Source organism: Callionymus lyra, chromosome 6 (assembly GCF_982586985.1).
Source record: "Callionymus lyra chromosome 6, fCalLyr1.hap1.1, whole genome shotgun sequence".
NCBI classification, from domain to species: Eukaryota; Metazoa; Chordata; class Actinopteri; order Syngnathiformes; family Callionymidae; genus Callionymus; species Callionymus lyra.
In genome coordinates this window covers 18,137,387-18,164,465 of record NC_141823.1, presented here as the reverse complement: position 1 = coordinate 18,164,465, position 27,079 = coordinate 18,137,387, and positions in this window count along the sequence as shown.

Below are 27,079 nucleotides of genomic sequence, written 5' to 3'. Positions count from 1 at the left end.
ATGAGAGTACAGGCTCTCTCTAATGATAGCTGCAGGCCACAGGCCAGGGGCCTCGGGCTGCCAAGACAGCCTTCATGAATACAGGATAAGGCCAGAGGAAGCGTGTGCTCGTGTGTGTGTGTGTGTGTGTGTGCGTCAAAGTGTATATACGCGAGGAGGGCGAGGGTGTTTCAATGTGTGGGCCAATGTGGGTGAGAAATATGTCAGCTGAAGGACACACAGGGAGCAGATGGTAATGGTGGAGCCGTAAAAAAAACATCTCATCATTTATCATTTCAGTCAGGCTGGCTATCCGGTCAGTCCTGCTAACAACGAATGGATTTAATCTGGTTAACACCTGTGGTGACGCCGATCAAACCCTTTTGATCAAACCAACACTGTGACGCTGTCACAAGATCAAGAGAAGTAGATCGGATTTTTCACGAAAATGTTTCGATATTCAACAGCAATTTATTGATCACAATTTTCTAAAATTCAAACCATATTTTTTTCTATTCATATTTTTATGGTTAATAATTAAATAAAGTGTGTCTAAAATCAATTATATGTATTTTTAATTCATGATAAACATGCAAATGTTAGCGACCATTGTTCATTTTTATGTCGCAATTAAACCTCGGGCCGCTAGATGGCAGCACTCGTTGCGTCCTCTGCAGCTACATGAACAATGAAATCCAGTGAGATCCTAGGAATGACTGAGGACGAGAGGATACCGTCGTCTTGAGCATCTTTTAAAGCTGATGTTCGGACATATTTTGGTTTCAAAACAAATCCAAGCAGTTTCATTCTGCATCACCAGAGTCAAGTACTCGACAATACTACAAATATAGCCTTGTTACTACAGTTTTACAAAATATCGCAATATATTGTAGTGTTTCCCCTGAATGGTGATACGTGCTGTATTGTATCTCCAAATTCTTGCCAAAACACCCGGCTAATGACAAGCTTGTTTAATAATAGCGGGCATCTAAAGATCCCTCAGCCAGAGTGCAACAGCGTGTGAGTACATTATAAAACCGTTGCCAAGGTAACCTTTCAAAAGTGAAACGGGTGGATTCGATGGTAATCATGTATACTGGGATGTGAAGTGACCACATAGTGACAACAACACATGCTCATTAGCTAATTTTCTTTCTTTTTTTTCCCCTCCTATACTGAGCCAAATTAACCGTCCAGATTATCTTCTTTGTGTGTCCTCTGCAGAAACAAAGCCTTGTACCCCCCCCAGCCCCTCCTCACATTAGCCCTCCCTTCCTGCCACTCTAAAGTGTGTCTCGTGTCCGACCGTACTCCACTCGCCCCCGTACCCCCACTTCACACCTCCTAGTTCGCCCCCCCCCCCCCTTACACCATAGCCACCATCCACCTCCATCCAGCCCATCTCTTACCGAGGCGCACACACCCCTACTCACTCTTTCCCAATCACCCCCCGGGAGGTGACATCTGCTGGGATGCGCTCGGCTGGTTCCAGATGCACCACCGCCTCTTCCACCACCGTCACAGCCGCCGCCACCCGAGCGAGCGAGCGACACCCCGGCACTCATTTCAATTCCATCACCCTCTCCCAATCATCTTGCCTCTCCCCAGTGCAACATTAACAAGCCTTTTTCATTTGAATACATAATTAGCCGCCCCAGCACTCTGCTTCACTAATTTTGAGACAAAAGGACGAAGGATGCAAAAAGGGTGGGATAGTGGGGGTGGAAGGAGAATGAGTAAGGCTAGGGGGGGAAATAATAAAAACACCAAAGGAAAAAAGACATTAATTTAGAAGCCGGGGGGAGACCTTTTTTTTTAAAAATCAGGTTTACTTTTTCCGTTAATTTTCACATTAGTCTTCGGCCCTTTCTTTCATCTGATTTTGAAAAAAATAATATTTTCTCTTTTTTCATTTTTTTCAAGTCAATAATTCGCTTCTTCAATCTATCTTCAATTTCCTCATATTCTGTTACTCCAAACAAGAAATTATATTGGAGAGAAACTAAGTGTGTCTTAAATAGATCTTGGACTCTATTGTATCATCAGTATGTGTGTGTTTGTACAAAACTCTATTTTCATTGAAATATTTACATTAGAAAATGCGTTTAAGCCCCGGCTACTAAAAACATATTTTTTTCTGGAGATTAAATCTTGTTTACAACGTCCACTCTGCTGTGATTGGTTAAATATCGAGGTTTGTCACATGTCATCATCAATCCAGCAAGTCTTCACCTCCAAGGGAATCGTTGTATAAACAAAGCAGGGCGTGACTACAGCTTACTGAGGGAGGAGTGAAACCTATTATTACGTCATAATGGAGTCCACTCTCGTAACCTCTCGTTCGCCGACATTTCAGACTGGGATGAACTTGTAAAATAATCACTAAAAAACATTATCATGATGAAGGACTTACTGCATCTTGGAGAGGAAGACCAACAACTCAGGAGAGTTGGGTTTTCACTGAGTTGCCCTTTAAGGAATGAACAAGACAGACAACTTGTGTACTATTTTTATCACATTTAAATTGCACTCAGTTTGTGTCAAGGACATGTATGTTATAGGAGAGGGTTTACAATGACCTAAACCAAGGGTTACCTAAAGTAAAAAACACTAGGAAAAGAGGAAAGGTGTCAGTTTACCTTCAGAGTAATACTCATTTTGGCAGAAAAACAGAACTGGTCTCTTGCTAAATGTCCACTGTGATCCAGCTGTGATGTTAAATTAGTCAAATGCAATCGTTAAGACAAACCAAGCATGCTTATAAAAGTAATAATAACTAAAACAAAAAAGTATTGACACATTTAAAACAATGATATAACTAAACGTATATATCACGATTATATTATCTACTTTGGTTAAAAAACTGACAAAAACTTGTGAGAAGAGATAAGATCGATCTCATCTGCAAACATTATACATAATCATGTCACAGTTTTCATCAGGAGCTTCAGTGTCTATAACCAAGATGCTACTGTTGAGTTTATTTTACAATGAGGAAGTGAAATTCAAATTATTTAAACTTTATTACCTGCATGGATATCAAGACAATCAATTCAATCAACTCAATTGAACTAAAGTCATTGATTGAGAGAGACATGGGTTCAAATCCTACCATGAGTAAAAGATAAATGCTTGAACTCTCACTTGGGAAACATTTAAAACAATATATTTAGATATAACTAAATATCTTCATGTTCTACCAACAAACTATGAAAAGGTTGACATTTCTAACTAAAAATACACCAAACCAGAATGGACTAATCACAATGTTGAGAAGATACATTTTCCAAGATACATTTCTCAGTGTGTCTAAATGACAAAACATGCTTGTGTGTCAGTGAATCCATCAGAAGCCCTGAGGGCACGCAGCACTCCCAAGCCAAAGTAAACCCCACTTACTCCAGCACAGTAAATCATTCTTCTCAATGAGCTGAAGCCAGCTGAGACGCTCCTCAGAGCATTACAATATCATCTACATTCAATAAACATCACTCCAAATGCCCTCAGTGTGGCTGATTCCAGCTCGCTAGAAATAACGGCCTTGAGGCTTTTCCAGCGGACCCGCGACAAACAAAACGCAAATGAACATGCATTAGGGTTGCATGGTATTGCTGAGTAACAATGCCATAATGAACCAGAGCTCCATTAGCTATTCACGCACTGTGTATAAAAAAAAGTGAGAGCAGCTCCGACAAGGAGGATCTAAGAGCGACAAGGTGGAGACTGCAAGTGCCAGAAAGTGGGGAAAAAAAAGAGGCAGAAAATTGCGATGAAGCGTCTGTGTTTCGACTCTACACACTTCCACAGCCTGTGAGAACGATGTCGTTTTCCCTACATCTTGGTGTCGTGCCAGGCTTGGCCTCCTGTCAGCCATCGGGGGAGCCAAATGACAGCTTTGATCCTATTAGGATCTGCGCCAGATCAACACTTTGCTCATTAAGAGTCTGCACATGCATCTAACAATGTGCCCGCCTTCCATGTCACTCTATAGCTGACAGACAGAGCCAACGAGTCGCGCCGCTCACGAGCCAGACTCACCTGTCGTCGCCGTCGGGGCGGAAATTCGCCGCCGTGCAAGTGCTGACTCAGCATTTGGCTCTTAGGTGATTGGGTTCGGGGCGTTTTGAGTCGATGAAATTAAAACACCAATAATAAGAATTACACCAAAGGCAAACTTTGTTTCGATCAAATCAACAATTGACATTTTATTACCTAGATCCTCTGAGGTTATATCATTGAGGTCCAGGCGAAGTCTGAAATTTGTTAAATGTTCAGGGCTATAAGTTTTCATAGCATGTACTTTATCTTTGCGCTACAGACCATTGTATTTTGGAAGTAAACTAGTCGTCTTGCTAACTTAAGTCCAGCAAAGTAGCTTTAGTCATCTAAGAAAATGGCAGTTGCCATCCCTCTCAACAACACTCACAGTAACGGTACCCAGATCAACCTAAATAGTTCCCCCTGATGCTTTGCCGCCCAGCCAAACAATTGCAACTGTCAATCACTAAATTTTTTTTTGCATTGGCCATAATTTGAGGTCGTTTTTTTTAATTCAAGAATATGCTAACTTACCCTTAGGAAATAGGCTACCTCTTGTCTTGTTTTATCCCTACATAACATTATTTATATCCATTCACCTCTATCTCTATCTCTATCTCTATCTCTATCTCTATCTCTATCTCTATCTCTATCTCTATCTCTATCTCTATCTCTATCTCTATCTCTATCTCTATCTCTATCTCTATCTCTATCTCTAGCTCTATCTCTAGCTCTATCTCTAGCTCTACTTCTATATCTTAATATATCTGTATCTATATCTATATCTAAATCGACATCTAAATCTACATCTACACCTACATCTACATCTACACCTACATCTACATCTACATCTACATCTACATCTACATCTACATCTACATCTACATCTACATCTACATCTACATCTACATCTACATCTACATCTACATCTACATCTACATCTACATCTACATCTACATCTACATCTACATCTACATCTACATCTACATCTACATCTATCTATATTTCTATCTATGATGAAAACATGTGGTTGCTTTGTGTCTTTGTTAAATCAACTTTACCAACAATCCAAATATTCAAAAGCAACCGAGCTCAGGTTCGACGAAAATATCAATCGATGTGGTTTGCACAGATCTACTCTAATGAAACTCTTGAATGACAATGTCATTTTATTGACTATTGACTATTGACTTACGGAGGTCAAGAGGCTCAGGATTCACACATAACACTAAGGCTGAGTCTTTTTTTTACCATCTCTCTCCTTCACCTCTGACCCCTTTTTCTAAGACACCCTCAGATCTTCTGACACATGTTCTGGAAGCCGATGAATTAGATGAAAATATATTCATCTTAGGCAAGACAAAAACAGACTTATTGGATTGCAGATATTGGCAACGGCAGTCCTTTTTAAAAAACAATAATGGCGTCTTTGTTTGTTACAGCCAATAAATAATGCCACATTGTTTGTAAAGGGTTAAGTCCATTTCACAGTGTCGTCTGCTCTGCATCGGTGTACATTATGTACTCCTCATTTGCATACTGCAGCGCGAGCTCAATTAAAATGAACTTTTAATTTCTTACAAGTAAATTAGTTTTGCATGCGATGCGTGCAAATGTCGGGATAATGGGTGCCTTTTAATGAGCTCACAAGCTGAGCGCTCCCGATCAACTCCCGGGGTGGAAGAGAACGACGCGAGGGGACACAGCACCCGGCCAACTCTCCATCAACACCCACTATTCCAGACACTTCCATTTCTCTTTAACTCGGGGAGTGCAGTGTCGATAATGGTCTCTGTTGCTTTCCTTGCCAGAGTGAACTCCTCCTTTCTTGCTAGCATTTTTATTTTTATTCATTGATGCTCTGTCCTCGCAGGCGCTCTCCCTCTCCAGTCTTCTTCTAAAGGTAATTCATTCTCACCTACTGATGCTCCCATCGGAGGTGCAGAGGTGGTCTTTGTGCACTGAGTGCTGCTGATGTCAGGGATGCTGAGCAGGTGTGCAGGCAAGAAAGTACCCCGTTGTTATGGCATGACTGCTGGATAAACAAGCCAAAGGTCTGTGCCACGATGTTGCATGCACACACAAACACAGATTTATCAGTGGGAGCCACACTGGGACGTTCAATACAGGAGTGCTTCTTATTTTTCTGTTGTTGTTTCAGGTATGAGTCCATTTTCGGTGACTACACACCTACGTGCGAACGGTTCAGGGGCAGAGTTTCATAATACCGTGACATTGGTGTGCTGCAGGTGTGCCCTTGTTTGAGCTCGACAGAACCACCGACACCCGGCTCACACTTACATGAGAACATTGTCTTTTTGGGAAGTTGCCGAAGCTGCTGAAGATCATCCCAGTATAAAATGATTACTGTTCAGGTAAATGTGTGTTTTTGAAATACATTTCTAAAACAGAAATGTATCACCATTAATATCTGACAATTTGAAAAACCATCAGCATCAGCCCTTTTTATTAATGAATTCATAACGTATAAAATTCATTAAAAAAAAAGGTAAAAAATATATATGTAAAATAATAATAAAATATTCAAATCAAATATAAAAAATGTCAATATAAAGAAATTCAGTGTTTACACTGAAGTCTAGACATCCAGGCAACCAAGAAGAAGCAATGGACCCGTCAGGTTAAGCAGCAACGTCACCCAAAATTCATAAAACTGTTTTTTTTTTTGTTCTTTTTTTTTTTTAAATTTTACACAGAATGTATGCATGCATTGAAGATTAACTTTATTGTAGTTTCATGTTTTTTTGATGAAAAAACAACTAGAAATGTAATGGATTTTCAAAGTCTAATTTTCATGCTGTAAGAATTCGGAGCTGGACATTCATATTCAAAGTCTGTTGGCAGACATGACTATTTTAATCATTTTTAATTTTAAAGTCAGCTCGATGACACATCATAAACAGATCATTTGTTTATTTTGTCGTTTATTTTCTGTGTTATTGTTGGAAAAACAAACATACTTTATTTTTAAATGTTCTGTAAGCATTTGGAAGTTAAAAAAATTAACAGTTGATAATTGAATAAAAAAAACATGTTCCTCAATTATTTATTGTATATGCCACTTTGATGTGATATTGTATTACATTCCATTGATCCTATTTCAATTAATTCATATTTATGTCTCCATTACCATAAGTCATTCTGGTGTTGTGTTTACAATAAAAGTTTGCTGATTCTGATTTCAGATTTCTGATGGTAAAATCGAATTTGTAGGCTGTATAAAATATGTAGTAGCAGATGTTCCCTGTCCGGTACTGAAACCTGTTTTTGGATCTTGCAGATGGAGTTTCGCTCGACTCTGGCAAAATGTATTATGATTGGGCAATGAAATAAATTATATTTAGTTATTATAATGTCAATTCAGCAACATATATGAAATGAAATATAATAAAAGTAAATATGTAAGTAAGTAAGCAAGCAAGTAATTTGTATTTATATAGCGCTTTTCCAGACCAGGGTCACAAAGCACTTAAACAATCAAAACTTTAAAGGTCAAGATAAAACTGAGAACAACACAGGAGTTCCAGAAAATCAAGGAAAAGCCTGAAAAAATAATAATGTCTTAAGATGTTTCTTAAAGGAGTCAGTAGATCCATCAAGCGCAAAGAGAGATGAAGATGTATTAATGTAAGGCCCATGTTTTTTTAAAAAGCATTCTTTGAATGTTCTTATAGCCGTGTGTTGGTAATATCCATTCTCTCTGAAGCCAGCTTCAAGTGGACAATAAGTGAACTATAGCTTTTATCGTTTCTGCATTGGCTTGACATTTTTTTCAAATGGACTGTAGGTTTCCCCTTTCACTTATAAGAATGAAGGTTGCAATGCAGGTGAACGTTATCTTTTCGAAAGCAACAGAATCACCAAAATACATCAACTGTCATGTGACTTTGGCGAGTAAACATGATGTTGTTGTTGTTCAAAACTGCTTTAAGACACAAAGTGGAAAACACTGCAGAGCTACCATCTGCTGGTGGCGCAGTGGTTACTGTGCGAGAGAGTTTACAAGCTACCGCAAATAATTTTTTTAATGCTACAAGCCAGTAAACTTAGTGGAAGTTGCTATGTTTTCTTGATTGTTAGTGTTTTTGTGTCGTGTTTGGTTGAGGCTGTAGAGCCGGAGGTTCTTCATGTTGGTCATGACTCACAACATTCATGAATCAGGGTTAAAATACCTACTGAGTTGTTTACATATTGAAGAGGAATATCTTAGAAATTTTGTAATTTTTTGTCTGTACCTAAAGAACTTGGAGGAAAAAAAATTGAAACAACTATTTTCAATGTGTGTAACATATGAAAACTCCGGTAACAATATGTACGTTGAAGGTGTAAATGTGAAGTTGGAATACATATCATGTTTTTTAAAAAAAACACCTTATTTTACTGGCATCTGTTGTTCACCAACCATTCCTTTGTCTCTCACACATCCTGCCACCCTCTGGCTCTACAACTCTCTCCTCTTCTCTACCTCTTTCCCCGTACCTCCCAGCCTTCCTCCGGTTTCCCATTCTACCCTTCCTCCCTCGTCCTCTCCTCTCTTCTACCAGCTGCACAGCTGTGCAGAGGCAGATTAGTGTGTTAGTACCTGTGAGGCAGAGGCGCAGCAAGCTGCATGCTAAAACCCAATCAGCTAATGTTGATAAAGGAGGAGGGGTATGGACATCTGTTCACACAAAACACCAAACTCATTTGAATTACAAGATGAAATGCCTCACATCTGCGAAAATAGAAAATATCGTTATGCCCTCTTTGTTTTAATTTGGATGGAGGTGGGTTGACTCCAGATGCCTGGGTGAGCTAGTGAGTGTCAGTAATCCAAGAGAGGGATATATTCACGTAAATGTGTGATGGTGTGTTCATGCTATGCATATGTATGACGCTGACGGGTAATGACAGGGGGATGTGCTTTGCACAAATGGATATGATTACTTTAGTCACTGTAGTTGTTGCGGGGAGCGTCACTTACGCTAGATCATCTGGAAATTGTTTCATGTGTTACAAACTACAATGTTTGGTTTTGAGCTGGAATAGTTGATGCCGAATTTAGTATTTGATGGAACTTCTACCAAGAGAGGTCATGTGCTGTACTATAGGGCAACTCAATTATGTTCTAGAAAATAAAAACTATTACTCTATGTCAGAGAAAACTTTCTATGAGGGTCTTTTGTATAAGGCGTACACACACATGGATACCACATAATGTACATTTATAAAGCGTTATACAAGATACTATGAATATTTATTAAAATGATGCCTTATATGAAGTTTAGACTGTTGGTCCTCGTCAAGGTTTGTTGGTCTCTTCATCAGAATAGAGGACAGGTCACAAAAGTACATACAATTAAATAACTCTTACCGTCATATCTGTTATTATAAATTATTATATTATTATATTATTATTATAGATATAGTTTAATAGTATAATTCATCGCTCAGTATGAGACACAACTGTGAGGACATGTTTCCCAACAAAGGACCATTGTTTTTAATCTATTAAATATTAATATTTTTATTATTTTATAATCAACTTTTTGCAAAATTCAACCAAGTTTATTTAAATATATTAAAATGGATAATCTTTGAAGATAAATGCGAATCCTGCCTGGACCTCCACTGGAAACTTTTTCCCATCTGGAATCTGTTTTCCTATTTATTCATACAACACCAACATTTCTTACACACCCATTTACTTCATTCAAATTTTGAAAGTCTTTATTGTGTTTAAACATCATTCAAAACACACAACAACAGGATTTTGTTAAGACTTCTGGTATTAAAACATTAACCAAAGACAAAGAGGAGAGAGTATTGCCATATTACAGTGAAAAAGTCTACAAATACGCAGATAAAAACATGAATAACTGTAAGCCTCTAATAAAGACCAGGGCAAAGTGTGGCCTTGGGACCACATGCAATTGTCAAGTCCATTCTTTTATGTTTCCTTCTGTCTTACTTCCTGGTTTTATTGTGAAAGTCCTGATCCCTGTGAGTTCGTCTTGTCGACTTCCTTATGTGCTTGTCATGTGAGTCTTCATCACACCTGATCCATGTTCCCCTTGATTGTTTGTTTAAAAAATTGTTTGTATGTCAGTCTCTGTCGTGACGTGTCGTCATTTTTCCCTGCTATGTGTATCGCTTGTTTACTGTCTCTTGTTAGTTCAGTTGGCCGATGTGTTATGTTTTATCAGTGCCTTGTGTCTGCTCTTTTTCTAAGAGCCTTTTTGAAAAGAAAGTAGTTTGTTCATTTAATCCTGTTTCCTGAATCTGCGTTTGGTTTCCCTGCCCCGAGTCCTGACAAAAGTATGATCATGTAGGTATTGATCTTACAGAAAACTAACAATCTTCGTCTGATTTTTTTAATCATACATTTCAACATATTTTAACTATATTTAATTTTTACTATAACATGTTTTTGTGTGTTTTTTTTTTTTTTTTTTTTTGTGGGTAAATTCAAAAAGACGTTTAGTGAAAACATACCTTTGATCATATTTTACATTTTATTTGCTCCCAAATGGCAGCTTTGGGGATTTTCTCGCTTTTTACACTTCACAACGATACATTCCTGTTTTGTTTTTACAGTTTCCTGTTTTATTCTGACATCACTGGCAATAAAGTTCTTCCTGATTCTGATTCCATATATTATACTGTATACATATTTTAAATGCAACTCGTTCAGTTTTGTTAAAACAGGTCAATCTTTTAATTTTGTTCCTTCTTTCTATTGGCTGGGCAGTCACAGTACATCATTTGGCCCTATGACGTCACAAAGACTTAGTCAATCAAATCTTTTTTGCTACACCTATGACTTGCTACACTTTCCAGAACAACTTTATCGTTACTACTTATAGTACTATTGATGAGGAATACGGTTTTTGCTGACCTGTAAATAAGTCCAGAGGCAGAATGATGTTGTCGCTGTCCAGTGCTGAAACCTCCACCTCTATGTTTTTCAGTGAGACATCTTTTTCTTTTTCTCCTCAAGTACGTAGTAGACCTGAAACACTATAACTACATTTTTGATGGTTCATGAAAGTCAACGTGAGCAGCCAATGATCTTTCACTTCCTTTCCGGTCATGTGATCTGATGGTTAAATGGCTGGATGAATGATGTACTGCAGCTTCTTCTTGTTATATTATCTGAAAAGAACAGATGGAGGATGGAGGAGTTTGTTGTGTGACAAAAATACTTGTATATAAACTTGTAACGTCACATGAACTCTTCTCTGTTTACTACTGATCTGGGATCATCTGTGGCACCCACAGTAGGGTTTTGAAAATTCTCTGTGATGCAGAAGATCCTGCATGTGAGTCTCTCATCACTTGTCCTTACAGTCGTGAGAGACACTTAATAATATGATTAAACGTGATGATTGTGTGTGATGTGTGCAATGACTCGGATCTACTCAAGAAGGCACAATCTCTGAGTTCCAGCAGATGTTTGCATAAAATATGTGTGCAGATGTTTGGAAAAAATATTCCAAAGGCATTTTCCATCAATCATTTTGTTCAATACAAACTCAGCAGAACACAATTTAAACGGTAAGATGCCATTTAATGATTGAGTCAAACGGATTTAAACCATTTTTCAGTCATAAACATGCGTCATTATTTGTCACATTTTCTCAATTAAAACTGCAATTTACTTTTAAACAGTTTTGTTTGATAATAACATTAAAAAAACTGTCAGTATTGACTCTCTATCTTTATTAATATATATTTTTTCAATGTTTCTTTGCACTATTTTCAATTAAGGCCCCGGCTTTATTATAGTTTCTTTTTTTATGTGCTCGAGGAAACATTCTTTACAAACATTTGTATGTCTGCGTGTCCATTTGCGGATGGTCCACTTATCTGTGCTGCTTCACTCGCCGGCTCTCGCGGGCTCCGGGCATGCATAATGTCTTTGTACATAAATTGCGATTAGCCCGGCTCTGCCAATCACTGAAATTTACATTAAATCAGAAATTAATTTCACACTTTTTTCTCTTCGTAATTATGTCAACAGCTGCTGTGAAACCAAGCTGCACACATGAATTTTAATAGCTGTTTCTTTTATATTCCTCTGAACCTCGACGGGGCGGCGGGGGGTGCCATGTTATGGGCGATATTTCGGTCTCAGGATTTAGAGTCTTGGTGGGTAAAGTAGTCGATCATTTAGTAGTTTTTAGACCAGCAACCTCCAAATTGCCACTTCTTCCATCTGTTCCCTCATCTGTTCGAAGATGATATTTCGCTTTATTTATTTATTTATTTTCACAAACAGTGATGGCAGATAATTATCGAGAGTGAGATGGAGATTCAGATTGGTTTAAATAAAACTCATAAAAAAAACAACAATGCAGAATAGATATTTGTTACTGATCTTTTTTAACCCTGTTAACTCTGTAACCCGGTGGTGCAAAATAAAATGTGTCTGTGGTGTCCCTTGAGTTGTCTTTTGGTCAAGATGAATGAAGGTGGAGGTGATTCGGGCCTTCGGGTCACCTTGACCCTGAGACAACACAAGAGTTAACCATTAAGGCAAAAACAAGATGACAACTTTAACCAGTGATTACCAACCAGTGGGTTTCAAACTACTTTCTGCCCAAAAATAATGTTTTGAAGGTGTTGGTTGATTTACTCGTTTCTATATTTATTTATTAAAAACGCAGATTTCAATGTCAGACTTTGCAAGGGCTGTTTAATAATTTTATAGAAGTACATTTCTTTGCACTGGAATATTTCCATTAGTACCGTAAGTCATTTGTTACTGGGCCGCACAAAAATAAAACATAATTTATATAATTTCTGTCCCTATTTATTGTAACTGTCTTTAATGGGTTTTGTTTTGGAAAAAATACGGTATTTGCACTGAAGTAACATTAGTAACATGTAAGTAACATTAGCCTGTGATGCTCGTTTTAGTCAATTTTACTCAAAAAAAGGTTTTTTTGATGAAGGTTGATTCGTTAATTCAATGCCCACATTAAACCAGTCAGCAATACAAAAAAGGTTGGACCTTTGACCCCTTGTACTACAACTACAATACCTCCATGCCTGGAAAAATACTTATTTCCTATTTTTGTAACAAAGGTTGTCAGGGCCAGTTGAGAAAATCTGATTCTTTCTTTAATGTTTTTTTTTACTCAATAGCAATCATTTATTTCATCCCAAACTACTGCCTATTCTTCAGCTATTATCTCAGTGTCTGTTGCGGCCACTAAAGATGGCACCTGTTTGGCCATGATGCGCATTAACAAACCTGGCCTGACCAGCGGTGTCCTGACTCGCTCTCACCCCCTGCTGTGCCCGGCATTTGAGTAATTGCGAGAGATAAATATATATTGCCGCGGCGCGTCTGAAAAGGTTCGTGCGGGCGGCCAAAGTGGACGAGATGGCACTGAGGAGGGAGCGGCGAGAAGAGAAAGAGAGATGGCAACTATTGACAGAATGAGAGAAGCGATCAAGAGGTCAGAATCGAGGCAGTCAAGCTTTCAACCCTCGCACAGCAGGAGCCCACTTGCTGTAGCGCCACAATTATAGAGACATTTAGGCAAACAGAGGGAAAAAGAGGGAGGCTCTGGTGCTTTTACGCCACTAGACCAGTTTTACCTTTTAGCTTTAACTGAATCTCTTTCCCAGGCACCTTATAATGGTCGGACAAAGCCTGTGTTTTTTTTATCAGAAATGTATCTTTGAATCTTCAGTTATTGTGAGGTACTTAGAGGAAGGCATTTGTAGACTCGTGGTTGAAGAAGAAGTTTAAATGTTTCGAAAATTATCTGTGTTTTTAGATCAATTTAGTTATGTTTTCATTTTTTCTTTCACCAAATACCTCCTCTAAATGTTACATGAAACAACGTCTATTGGAAAACAATATTTGATTAAACACATATACCACATAGAACATTTTTAAAAGAGGAAATTTGGATTTGAAGCAAAGACTAATCCTAACCACCAAGTGCTTTTACTTTCACCCTAACCCCCTTTTTCGAACTTTAATTTAATTTAATTTTGCTTGTGCCAAAAACCTTTCTTTTGTGGAGTTTGAATGTTCTCCGCGTGTTGCATGGGTTTACTCCGGGCACTCCGGTTTCCTCCCACAGTCCAAATAAAATACAGAAGTTGATTAGGAACTTAGAGAAATTGTATGTAGGTATGAGTGTGTGTGTGAATGGTTGTTTGTCTTTGTGTTTCCTGTGACAGACTGGCGTCCTTTCCAGGGTGTCCCCCACCTCTCACCCGAAGAAACTGGGAAAGGCCACTGGATGTTGCACCAATAGAATCCATGAATCCCTCCAAAGCTTCCTGGACTCCAGAACACCACTCAAATTGAATCACATATTCCTTGTCCCCTCAACACAATTTTGTAAAGATATTTAAGAATTTTCAAGTAAATATGAATTTGTAAGAGTTGTTTCAAGAGGGCTTTTAAGAATCAAAGAAAAACAACATTGAAAAAAAGGCTCTTTTTTTCTTTTTCTTTTACTAGAATCACAAAAGCATTTTTCTTCCTTTCATTTCTGTGTGTGTGTGAGTCTGTCTCTGTGTGTGTAGGAGCAAAAGGTGGAGGCAGCGAGGTATTGACTTGAGGTCAGTGGAAGAAAGAAACGGGTCATTGAGTTTTGCTCAGCCGGCCAACACTTCTTAAAGACTCAATCGTAACTAATCACAGCAAAGATCTATCGATTGCTAAGAAAATGAGAGGCTGACGGTGAGGGGTGTGCGGCGGCACCGGCCAGTGATAATGACTGTGGCCTCCCGCGCCCTCAGTTTGTCACACTTCATCAGCATCATGTTGGATTTAAACATCTTTTTAATTCTGTTTCTCTGCATGTAGACCTAAAGGTCAGGCTTCATGTTACAATGAGCATTGTTTATTTTGTACCGTTTCAGAAAATGTGTTGGAAATGCAAATGTATCAATGTCTCCCTTTTTATCTGTTAGCTTCGAGGGTTTTTTATCTTATTATCTATACACTCAATCGTTCTACTTGTTTTTTTAATTTAATTTAATTTTATGTAAATGTGCTGTATTTATACAGCCCTTCACAGCAGTCCTTTCAGGGAACCAAGATGCTTTACAACAGTTAATAAATACAGAGGAAACAAATAAGGGTCATTAAAAACAGCAAAGCAGTAAAATAGCATAAAACATGATCTAAAAGGATTGAAGATAAAAGATAAAAAGGAAATCAAACTGCCTGATATTAAAAGCCATCTTAAATAAATAAATTTAGCCTAGTTTTGAAGAGGCTCGGGTCGGAGGTAAAAAAGACAACTCAACTCAACTCAACTCAAACACATTGATGTTTCACACAATGAAAGGACATCATATCTAAAGGTATTTTTTTCCCTTGTGTTTAGACAACAACAACGACAACAAACTGTTTGATTGTTTTTGTGTTTAAATTATATATTATAAATATGTTAGACAGAAAATTGTGGCAAGTTCTGGAATTTCAAAAACGATTTCAGCAACAGTAGCTCAAGAGTCAATCAGCTGTTTTTCTCCAGGAGAATTGGACAAATTTTGACCTTTACTCAGAGTGCAACACAAAGACACACACACACACACACACACACACACACACACACATACACACACTTGCACATACTTGGTTCATTGTTTTTGGAGAAATTTTAAGTTTTTTAGATTTTTTTAAAGCAACACCCACAATTCTTTGAAAAACTTAAATTGATTCATGCACACACAAACACACACAAGCACACACATGTCCAAACATGCACACATGCACACACACCCACACACACACCTACTTGGTTCATTGTTTTTGGAGCAATTTTAAATCTTTTTTTTTTTTTTTTAGTAACACCCACAATTTTTGGAAAACTTAACTTAACACACAAAAACACACACATGTCCAAACATGCACACATGCAAACAGACACAATGCATGCACTCATTTGCAAACAAGCACACACACACACACATATGCATGCACAAACATGCACGCGCATCGCACACACACACACACACACACCATGGTGACGATACATTGTTCCCACAGAAGTGAGGTTCAAATACCACTGAACCTCAAAGGGGAGCCGGGTGACCTTTAACATAGCAGCAGATCTTTTCTGTGTCCTCCAGTCACTCCTTTGCCCTCCTCCCCCCCTCCTTTCTCCTCCTTTTATGCATCAATCCTTCCGTCCCCTTATCAGACCTGCTCCTTCCTCCCCCGAGAGCATCGGCCCTCCTTCTGTTCCTCCCACATCTCCTTCACATCTTCTTTTCTTACCTTGAACTCCTGTGACAGGAGGGGCAAGTTGTCATTCTTCCATCTGTGATTTTTTGTCACGATCGTTTTACCCCCCGCCCCCCCACCCCCCATGTTATATACAGTCAGGAATCTAAAGCAGCATCATGGAGGCCTGAGGAGGTTCATTTAGGACCTGAAACAAAGGAGACACTTAAGGATTCATCTACTTGCCAATTGGAAGAAGATCAGGAAACAACGAAAAGTAAAATATTAACAAAGAAAAACTTTTGACTTGATTTCTTAGTTGTTAAAATGACATTTTATATATTTTAAGTCAACAGACAAATCTTCGGAACCTTATCACGCATTGTTTGATGCATATTTTTAGTATTTTTAATTAAAGAAATCATGCAACAAAATGTGAAATGACTGTATGTTGGTAGAGAAATAAAACACAAATAAACATTCACATTTAAAGTTAAACAAGATAAACACAGTTCCTGTTTATATGTATTATTATGTGACAGATAATGATGTATTTTTGTGAACGGTTTCAATTAAATTCAGTGACTTAAATTAGAAAATGTCATGTTTCTTAAATCAAGTCTAATAGAAAAAGTAGGGAAACAATGAAAAGTAAACCAAGAAAATCTTACGACTAACATACGACTGGATTTGGTTTCTTAGTTGTAAAAAAAAACCCAACACATATTAAATATACAGTTAAGCAACAGCCACGACTAGAATTTTGTTTTAGCATCTTAAATGAAGAAAGATGCAACTAAAAACATGTGTAATTACTTCATCTTGGAAGAGAAAAAAACAACTAAACATTTACATTTAAAATTAAAGCAAGATAAACACAATTTCAGTTTATAGGTTTATTTATATGTTTGGTGAACAGTTTCATTGTAATTCAGCGCCTTAAATTAGAAAAAGTTTTTAAATTAAGCCTAATACAAGAAGTTTATGAAACAACGAGGACTATTAAACCTAGAAAAACATAACATAAAAGGACCTTCAACTAGATTTGTTTACTTATTAGTTGTTGATTTGTTGTTTATTGTTTTGGGAGAAATTTAAGATTTGATATATTTTTTAAAGCAACAACAACAATTTTAAGAAATGAACCACATTCAAAGACTATAACCTCATTCAATCTTTTTCCTATTTTATCATGTTTGTTAAAAAAAATCAAAAATTTTGACTCATTTCTTTCTTTTTAAATCAAATAAATACAACAAATGTATAGTTACAAACACAAATCATGTCTGAATGTCAAAAAGATGCCTTCAAGTATTAAACCTTCTTGGACTGAAGACATGAGAGGTTAAAACAATCCAAACACAACATGAAAACGACAGATATTCGGCAGCAGAACTGGAAAAGCTGTTTCTTCAACTCGGAAAAATATAAAAAGCAAACTAAATTACACTTTTTCGGGGGTTCTTTTCTTCTCAGATCGTGTTTTCCAACCAACATTCTGTTCTGTATTCATCTAAAATAGATTGTAACACAAAGACTTCATGGCAAGGATGTAGACAAGAGTGTGTGCAAAAAAGGAAGGTCTGGAGGGAAGGAGGACGAGGCAGGGAGGAAGGTGGAGGAGGCTGTGGTTTGTGGGGGTCCAGCACCACCTGGTATTCCTTTACTACCAAGCGAAATGCCTGGAGAAATGATAATAAAATAGAGAGAAGTCACTGAGCCTTCTGTCGCTGACAGGAGTGTGTGTGTGTGCCCTGCGAGAGACGCGTGTGCAAGTGTGTGTGATGAATAATTCATGGCCCTTCATTAAGGAGAGAAAGTGTGAGTGAGTGATTGTGTACGGGCGTGTGTGTGTACGTGTGCGCCCTCGTCGCTCTGCGCCACGTCGCCTGCCTTGTGGCTGCCATCTGGCTTCACGCCATCACTGTGCCACCCTCCACAGCCCTCGCTCTCACAAACATGACAGGAGATGGTGGGGTGGTGTGTGTTTGTGTGTGTTGCTGTGTGCATTAGCGGGGGGTTGCAGGTTCCGGGGAGGGCATGTATAAAGTGCAGGGAAGGGGGACAGAGCCTCAAGTTAACTTCTCGGTTTCACTGATGTCATGTGACGTCCACAGTCTGGTGCAGAGCGTCGCGCGGTTAGACGTGAGCCACCATGACAGTCCGTCAAGAGTGATGCAAAGTGATGCGTTGTCATGTCACTTAAATCCACCTTTTTTTCCCTTTCGCTTCTATATGTTTTCTATCCTGTAGGCCTTTTTATGTTTTGAAGAAAAAACAGATTCAAAAAGATCGAGGTTTAACATCTATTAACATTAATTATTTTAAAAATATCAAGCAGTTTTTTGGTTACACAGTCATTTAAAAATTCTATATCTTTAAAAAAAAAATGTTCTCTCTTTTCTATATTTTAGTATTGTTCGGAGGTATATTGCAAAAAGTTCCAATTTATTTTACGCCTCGTTATAAATTATATATTTTCCATCCGGTTTTAAGTTATATATATATTTTTTTAGAATTAAGGAGATACTTCAAATCATGAAAGAACAAAGTCATCTTATCAAAGATTATGACTAAAAAAAAGGATTTTTTATACTTAATAGAGCAAAACAAAAATTGAAAAGGTTTTTTTTTTTACTTAAAAAGTGTGGAAAACAATTATATCTTGAAACAAGGTGGAAAAAAATTGAAAGAGGAAACTGGGTGGAAAAAAAAGATCAACCAAAACAAGGTGGGAAATAATTCTAGCTTAAAATTGGTGCAACATTTTTCTTTACTTAAAACAGGGTGGAAAAACATAACTTAAAATGAGGTGGGTAAAAATCTAACTTAAAACTGGGCATCAAATATTCTAACTTCAAAAAAGGTGAAGAAAAATTAACTTGAAATCTGGGCAGAAAAAAACGACTAAAACAAGGTGTAAAAGAATCTTAAAATTGGTGGGAAAAAAAAAAATTAAACTTGAAACTGGGCGGAAAAATCTGTAACTTGAAACAAGAAGGAAAAATATATTACTTACAGTAAAACGAGGTGTAAATTTACCTTGAAGCTGAATGAACCGTGATGTTGCTTCCTTCCTTTCATCCTTGACATCATGTGATTCGCTACTTTACGACTCTTGACGCGCTGCCCTCTGCTCTGGAACGCAGCCACGACAGATGATGGAGCATTTGTACGTCTGAATTGTGGGCAATGTGTGTGTAATGAGCACGAGGAGCCGTGTCTACGCCCTAGAACGCCAGGTGTGTGCACGTCTGCGTGCACGTGCGCCCGCTGCATGTGTGTGACAGTGTATAAGTATGCGTCCATCTGGAAGGGGTCCGCCGGGTCACAGTAATCTGGCACAGCAATCTCGCACTGTAATCATCTCTGTGCTCGGCAGGTGGTCCAGCAGACGGCGGTGGAGAAAAAGTTTCTCCAAACAGTTTCCAGACAGCTAAAGCTGCTCGGTGATGGTGCAATTCGGATGGAGACGCAATCACCATTTCTGTTTTTTGAGTCTTCACATATGTGGGGAAACTCCTCTTCAAGGTCTGGAGAGCTGGAATAGAAGCTGAATTCATTCATCACTTATGTACTCAGGGTTTGACTCGAGGCTGTTTGACTCACCCCGGTTGGAGGCAGCAATGTACCCGCGAGACATTTGCCACCCTTAATTATAAGAAGAAGAAGAAGAAGAAGAAGAAGAAGAAAAAGAGGAGGAAGAAGAAGAGGAGAAAAAAATATTTTATTACAATGGGTTTTTACAGTATCTTCATATAAAGGGACAAGTGCAATACTTTAATCAAGCCAGTGTGAAAATTGTAGATAGTTTTCTGGCATTGTGAAAATAAAAAAACAAGGTTAAAAAGACTAAAAACAACAGTTTAAACATCAAAAATCCCCGCCAGCCTCTCACAGTTTTTAAAAATGTGAAAAGTGTTCTCTGGTTGGCTGCAGAAAGGACTCTTGTTCAATACCCCGGTGTTATAATGCGCTAAAAAATGAGTTGCTCGCGATGGCCCCATGTAAAATCCTCCACTGGTGGTCACCGGTTCTTTTCTTCGAGTTGGCTTGTACAGAGGCTTTCTGTTTTTGTTTAACTTGTCCAGTGATCTCCCAGCGAACCTCACCGACCGTATCCCCAGTAATGTCCAGGCAGCCCGGGCGTCCGAGAGCACCGGTCTCACAGTGTCCAAAAGTTGCTGCAGGGATATGGTCATGCTTCTGACCAGCGCCCCCGTCAGCCCAGGTAGAATGCTGCTGCTGATGTTGTTTTTTTTTTTCATAGTCTTTGTTGGGGGGCATCTAGCTAACCATTATAACACAAGCCTCGCTTTTTCCCAAATTCACCCTAGCAGCAGACATGGTCGAGAATTTTTCTGATAAAGTGACAAGTGCGTTTAAATCAATGATATTTTACTAAAACCACAACATAATCAGCACAAGACGATAAAACCACATTCCCCCTAAAACCAGGTATAAACTGACTACCTCTCTCAGCCTGATGGCGTAGGATTTTTCGTCCGTACAAAGGAGGGAGACTGGAACGCCAGTTTTTTATGTCCTGGAGGTTTCCTTTCTTTGACAAGAGGGTGATGACGGCCCTCCTGCAGGACAGAGGAAGTGAGCTGGAATCAATGCTCAAGTTAAAAACGTCTGTGAGATCAGGAGCAACAATGAAGGCTCTGTAAAACTCCAAGCTGATGCCGGGTGTTTTTCCAGTGGGCATGCTGGCTAGTGTGGCGTGGAATTCTTGTGGAGATCTTGGGTAGTCCTTCGCAAAAGTTTGTGCTGCTGATACTCACTCGCGTACAGGTGTTGATAAAAGTCCACTGCTCTCTACCGGATCTGTAGGGGTTTTGTGAGTTATTTTCCATCTTTTGACAGTAGGCAGTGGATGAGCTTCCTCTCTCCTCTTTTAAAAAGCACCTGCCAGAGATGATGTGTTTGATTCTTGGTGAGTTTGGGGTAAACGCTCTAGAGAATAAAAAGTCCACAAAAACACTCCCCACTCCCTGGTCCAGTCGGTCTCGTTGTTAATATCACTGCGAGTCTCTTGTAAAAATAAAAACTCAATGTGTTTGGACCTCACAGTGTCAAAGATAAAACCCGGCTTGTATTTAAACTTCCCACTTTAAAACTCTCCATATTAAAAAGTAAGACGTTTAAAAAACAATAATTTAGTAAAAAAGACAAACAAAATCACCAGACATTTTGCGTTTCTACTTTTTGCATCAGTTTTTTTATTCTGTAGATTTCTGGGTCGGTGAATTCTTCTTTGTTTTTATAGCTCACATGCGTTCTTGCTGATAAATAAATAAGTTTCATGTCTGGGAAGTATTTTTTAGACCTTTCATGTTTTGTTTCTGTTAATAAATTCTTCAACATAGTTGTGCTGTCAATGTTCTTTTCCTGACTCGCTGTGAGAGGGTTAGAGACATTGTCACATTGTCTCCCCCATCACTGCTGTCAGTCAAGTCTGCTCTTCTTTGTTCTGTTTTTGTTATTTATTGTCGCTATTAATCTGAAGGTTTGTTTGCTTTTTCCTTCACTGCTTTTTTTGTTTTTCTCCCATTTTATTTTCACTACTCTCACTGACTCCTGCTCCATCTCCTCCTTACTCTGAGTCTTTGCAGCTTCAAATTCTGTTTGTTCAGTTATAACTTTTTCAAATGTTTCATTCACTCACCTGCCTGTCTCTCTCTCTCTCCCCCTTCACCTGTCTCACTCACCTGCCTGTCTCCCCCGTCATCCCGTGGGAGTTCGCTGCTCACCGGACCCGGATGGACCAGGATCCGGGTCAGTCACGCTCTGGCCAGGTGACCCTCCTCGCCACTCCTGAAGCCCCTCATAGTCGAGGATGATAAGCACCGTTCATCCGGGCTGCCGACCTGATGTTGCCGTGGCCAACCTTCTCCCCCACCGCCAGTGCGACCTCCTCCCACGGCTAACCTGGAGCCGGCGCCCACCTTGACGCCATGATTTCCAAGTTAGCCAGGTGAACTCACCTGACACCACCATAGTGACGTCACAGGCCGACCAGGTGAAGCTTGGTCTGCAAAAAACACCCTTAAATGAAAACGGACTTACAACACCCTTCACCAACAGTGACACTATACCATTAACACAAGTTTGATTTAACTATAAACGAAAGAAAATACAGATAAAGGCCGAAAAACCAACACTTTCTTAGCTCCTCCCGCACACCTCCATGATGCAGAGAAGAAGAGTGGAGAGCAAAAATAAATATTTTATTTGTATCCAGGGATGTGAGTAAGAAACGACAAACTTTAATAAAAATAAATAAATAATCACGATACCCTATCGATATTTAACAGTACTACATCAATATTCAATTTTAGTATTTTATTTTTATCGTCGTAATTTTATGGTATACTGTATATATTTTTCTAAATTTAAACTAAATTGCTTGTGTTGCGAATAATCTTCCATAAAATAGATGGCAGCAGTCATTGCGCCCTCAACAGCGAAAGGAACAACTCAATGCAGCAACACACCTGCAATGACTGAGGACGAGAGGAGACAGTGGACTCCAGCGGTTCTTAAAGCAGATGTTTGGACATATTTTGGTTTTTCAAAAAAAAAAGAAAGTAGTTACAGCCTCATTAAAAGACATGTGGTCTTTAAATTCTGAAACACCATAGTCGAGAACTCGAACAACACTGCAAATATTGTTCCTACAGTATCACAATACATTACATTATATCATATCATTGCCCCTGTATCATGATTCGTATCGTATCGCCAGATTATTGACAAAAGCTGTTTTTCTGCACAAGCTAAAGTGCTAACAAGTGACCAGAATGTTGCACGTATACTAACACCTTTACACTTTAATTACTAAAATAAACCTTATGAATGATGATAACCAAGGACATATAATAATAATAAAAGATAAAGCTGCACACATACATTTTAACTTTTATAAAATGCCTTAACTCACACATGTCAATTTTCTTACTTTCATCCCAGGTTCATGATTTTCAGATATACTTCTTAAAGGTAATTATGGCATGTTGTTGTCGACTGAGGCTCTAATACGAACAAAAACCTCTATACTTGCTTCTCGCTCTTCCAGTCAGAGTTGTAGGTCAGGGACAGATGAGGCCTACAGGACTGGATTATCCACAAGACGCCGCAATCTAACCTCACCATACGGAACGTCCCTTTTGTCTGTGAAGAACTTTCCTTCCCCTCGGTGCTGTTGTTCTCCCTCCTGAGGCTGAGTTTTTTGTTTTTTTACGGACACACCAGTGACCTCCACAAGGACAAGGGATGTTGATCTTTAATCATCTTCCAGCTATTCCTCTTGAGCACAGTAAGTTGGAGAAGACCATCTTCAAATTGCTGCTCACTCTGAGTTGATGTTGTCAGGAGTTATTACTGACTTAATCCACTTATTCATGTGTGTATTACCAGGATATCAGCAGTTTTCAGTCTTCGTTGAGAACTTATTTCAAGAGGTCATTCAAATACTTGGTAATACTCTACAACTGTCTTTTTTATCTTCTCCCTGGAGTAATCGTTTTCAATTTTTTGGTACGGTTGTCAAAGTCTCATCGCACTATTGTTAGAGGCTTTTTTTCCAGGAACATATTTGTCTGTATTACTTAAAATTAATGCATTTTTTTCAAATATTTAAATGCTATGACACAAAGAAGTTAACAGAAATGTATTTATTTTTTATCCATGACTTTCTTATGCTGATTGAACTGATCTGAAGCTATTGTTGTATTTCTTTTTTTATTTTTATTTTGTGAACTTATCACCAATTCTACATTTTTAAACATGTCCTCTTTACCTGACCCCTCGTGTTCCACCTTTTTTTCTAAGCATCGGTACTGTCACGGCATCCAGGATCCTCTCCATGTCACTTTTCTCCCAAATATCCCGTCTCTCCTTCACCCTCCCTCTCTTATTGGATGGCCTTTCAAATTGCGTCTGATTTTACTCAAGGTTTCTTCCTTGCCACTGTCACAAAACGTTTGAGGTTAACGATTCTCTGGGCTCTGTTTTTTCTCTAATAAAGTAGCATTAAATGTAGTTTCTTGAGAAAATTCTGCTTTGTTGCGTTGAATTAAACACTTAAAACTGAATGGAAATTAAATTAAAACTGTTCTTCTGTTAAAGAAAACCAGTTTCCTTCGTGACTCGAACTATCTCAGACTATATGTTATCTGATTATGTGACGTTTCTAGTCAAATAAACTAAACATTACAGCGGATATGGAATATAGTATATTGTTTAGTAATGGCTAACACATGTTACTTAATCTGTAATCTGTGTGTATTCAGCATCAAATACACGTATATGCATCTATAAATATTTTCCACATAAGCTCGTCATCACCAAGTGGTTCCCTGCTGTGCATTGATATATCCAAAAATGTCAATGATGGACCACCAGCCGGGCCAGGTACAGGGCAGTCATTTCCCTTCAAGCTAGACCTGCTAATCAGGTAAAAAGAAGAGGCTTAAGATACTATTTATCAAATGTGAGATCAATACAAAAGGCTTGATGTTCAAATGAAAATATATTTCACTGGCAGCTCTCAGATAATAGAATGATATCAGTGAGATTTTTTTACGAGAAGAAATCTCAACACTGATTTCCTCGCAGATGCTCACCTTATCTCACTTAGCCATATACGCTCCATCAACATGCATATTACCTTACGGTGATATTAAGAGTGTTTTTCTTTTTATCAAGAGAAAGAAATCGTCGGAAAGCAACTGAAGCAGCTGCTTTCTTAATCACATCAGCACACGATGCCTTTAATTAACCTTCAGTCCTGCCTTAACTTTAGTCGTGAACAGGTGCTTAGAAACACGTTTGCCTCGGTGACAGTTAAGAAGAATCAGTGACATTTGGTTATCGTCTTTGAGGAAGAGAATGTGACCCAGGATTAGTGTCCAGGGATTCAGATGAAATTAAGAATTAAGTAACCTTACTTTGAGTTTTCTCAGGGTCAAAGTGACCCGGAGGCCCTTGGTGGTAGAGGTTGTTCACCTTGATCCGGAGATACTAGTGATACCACACACTCATTTGATTTGCGGGCCTTTCGGGTCACCTTGACCCATAGATAACACAGGGGTTACGAGTAATAGTTAAGAGTCATCCATGAGTTAATTGATTCAATATTTGTATATTTGTTGAAATGTTAAAAAATACCTAATTATTTGTACATACAAAAAAGAAATACAATACAAATAAAGCAACAAAAACAACACCAAAAATACCGTTTTCATTATCTTCCCCTTTTCTTTTGAATTATTCTTTATTTTGAAGAAAATTGCCACATATTTCTACTTATATATTCCCAAATTCCAAAGGCATACCAACTAAAATCACACTTATAAAATAAAAAGATTTTATGGTTTAATTTGAAATGAATGTTTCCATCTATTAAAGAAGATATCTAGAAGAATATTACATTTTATTTAAATTAAATGGTGCATATTTTTTTTAAACAAAGTCTATTTTCAGTCCAATACAACATCCTACTTTGTATCCATAGTTTATTAACATCAATTTTGATGAGAATATGTAGGTACAGCAAATAAATAAAAACATTTGCAAGCTGAATTGGATTTATCTCAAATAAAAAAATAATAAATTAAAAACTAAAGCTTAATTCTTACTAATATTAATTTGTATTCATAGCTCTCTAAAAAGCTGGGGTACAGTAGACAATCCCAGTTATAGGAGGGGCACCCTGAGAGGTCAAGAGCAAATCTAGAGATAATCATATTAATGTTGGCTTTTATTCAATCCCTAACAAGCTCCAGTCATTCCAATACAATAAAACAATGTGTGACAAATGAGTCACATTCCATGGAACTGAAGGTCAAACCTTAAACTTGAGCTCAAGACCAGCAGAACCTCTGAGGAACAATCATTTTTGAAATGTCCTTCTTTCTCATCAGAGTTTGGCTGTAAAACTTGGTCAGGGAAGAAAAAAAAAAAGAGCCAAGACAGAGAGAAGGAAGTTGTTTAATTACTGTGTGAATGGGCAGAGTGTCGTACACAGCGCCAGGCCTGTTGGCCATTTTCCAGTGGGGATAGTGGGTGTCCCTGTGCCAGCTGGCAGCTTGTCTCTCCCATCTGTGGAGCCGAGGAGACTGTGCAGTAATCTCCTGGAGACAGCGGCTCAGCTCAGGCCAGATTTAAAGGGATATGGCCAGCTGGCCGGCCCTGGACAGGTCTGTACCAGAGAGAGAGGGAGAGTAAGGGCATGAGGAGGCCGGCGGGGAGGAGGGAGAGAAAGAGAGAGTGAGCGGCGATGAAGCAGGTCAGGTGTAATAGCTGGAATGATGGAGGACCTGAGTGGTCGGGGAGCTACAAAGAGTAAGAAGGTCCGGACACCTCACTGGGCTTGTACAAGATCTTGAAGTAAATAAAGGAATTCCTGGTTTTCGACGATAATATTGATTGAATACAAAAATTCTTCTACTTTTTAACTTATTTGCTACTGCAAGTACACTCATATACAAACAGACCCCAGTATCTCATCACAAAGTTAGTATCTCAGTTAGAGCAACCTGGGGGACAGATGTGGCCCTTTTACTTTATTTGTCAGAGGTCAAAGATCATGAAGGAACTAACTTTTTTTATTGTTTAATTGTTACAATATTTATTTATATATATATAACTTTTTTATGCTTCATGGCCCCTCACAACAGCCACTGTATAAAATTTGGCCCCTGCTGCCCACCACTGAGTTAGAGTCTATTAAGTCGAGTGTGACAAGATAGAAGTTTAGCTCACGGACAAGGACATCATTAATTTGATTAAAGATTAATGATGTGATTAAAAACGATCTTCCTCTCTTTTTGCGCTTGATGGATCTACTGA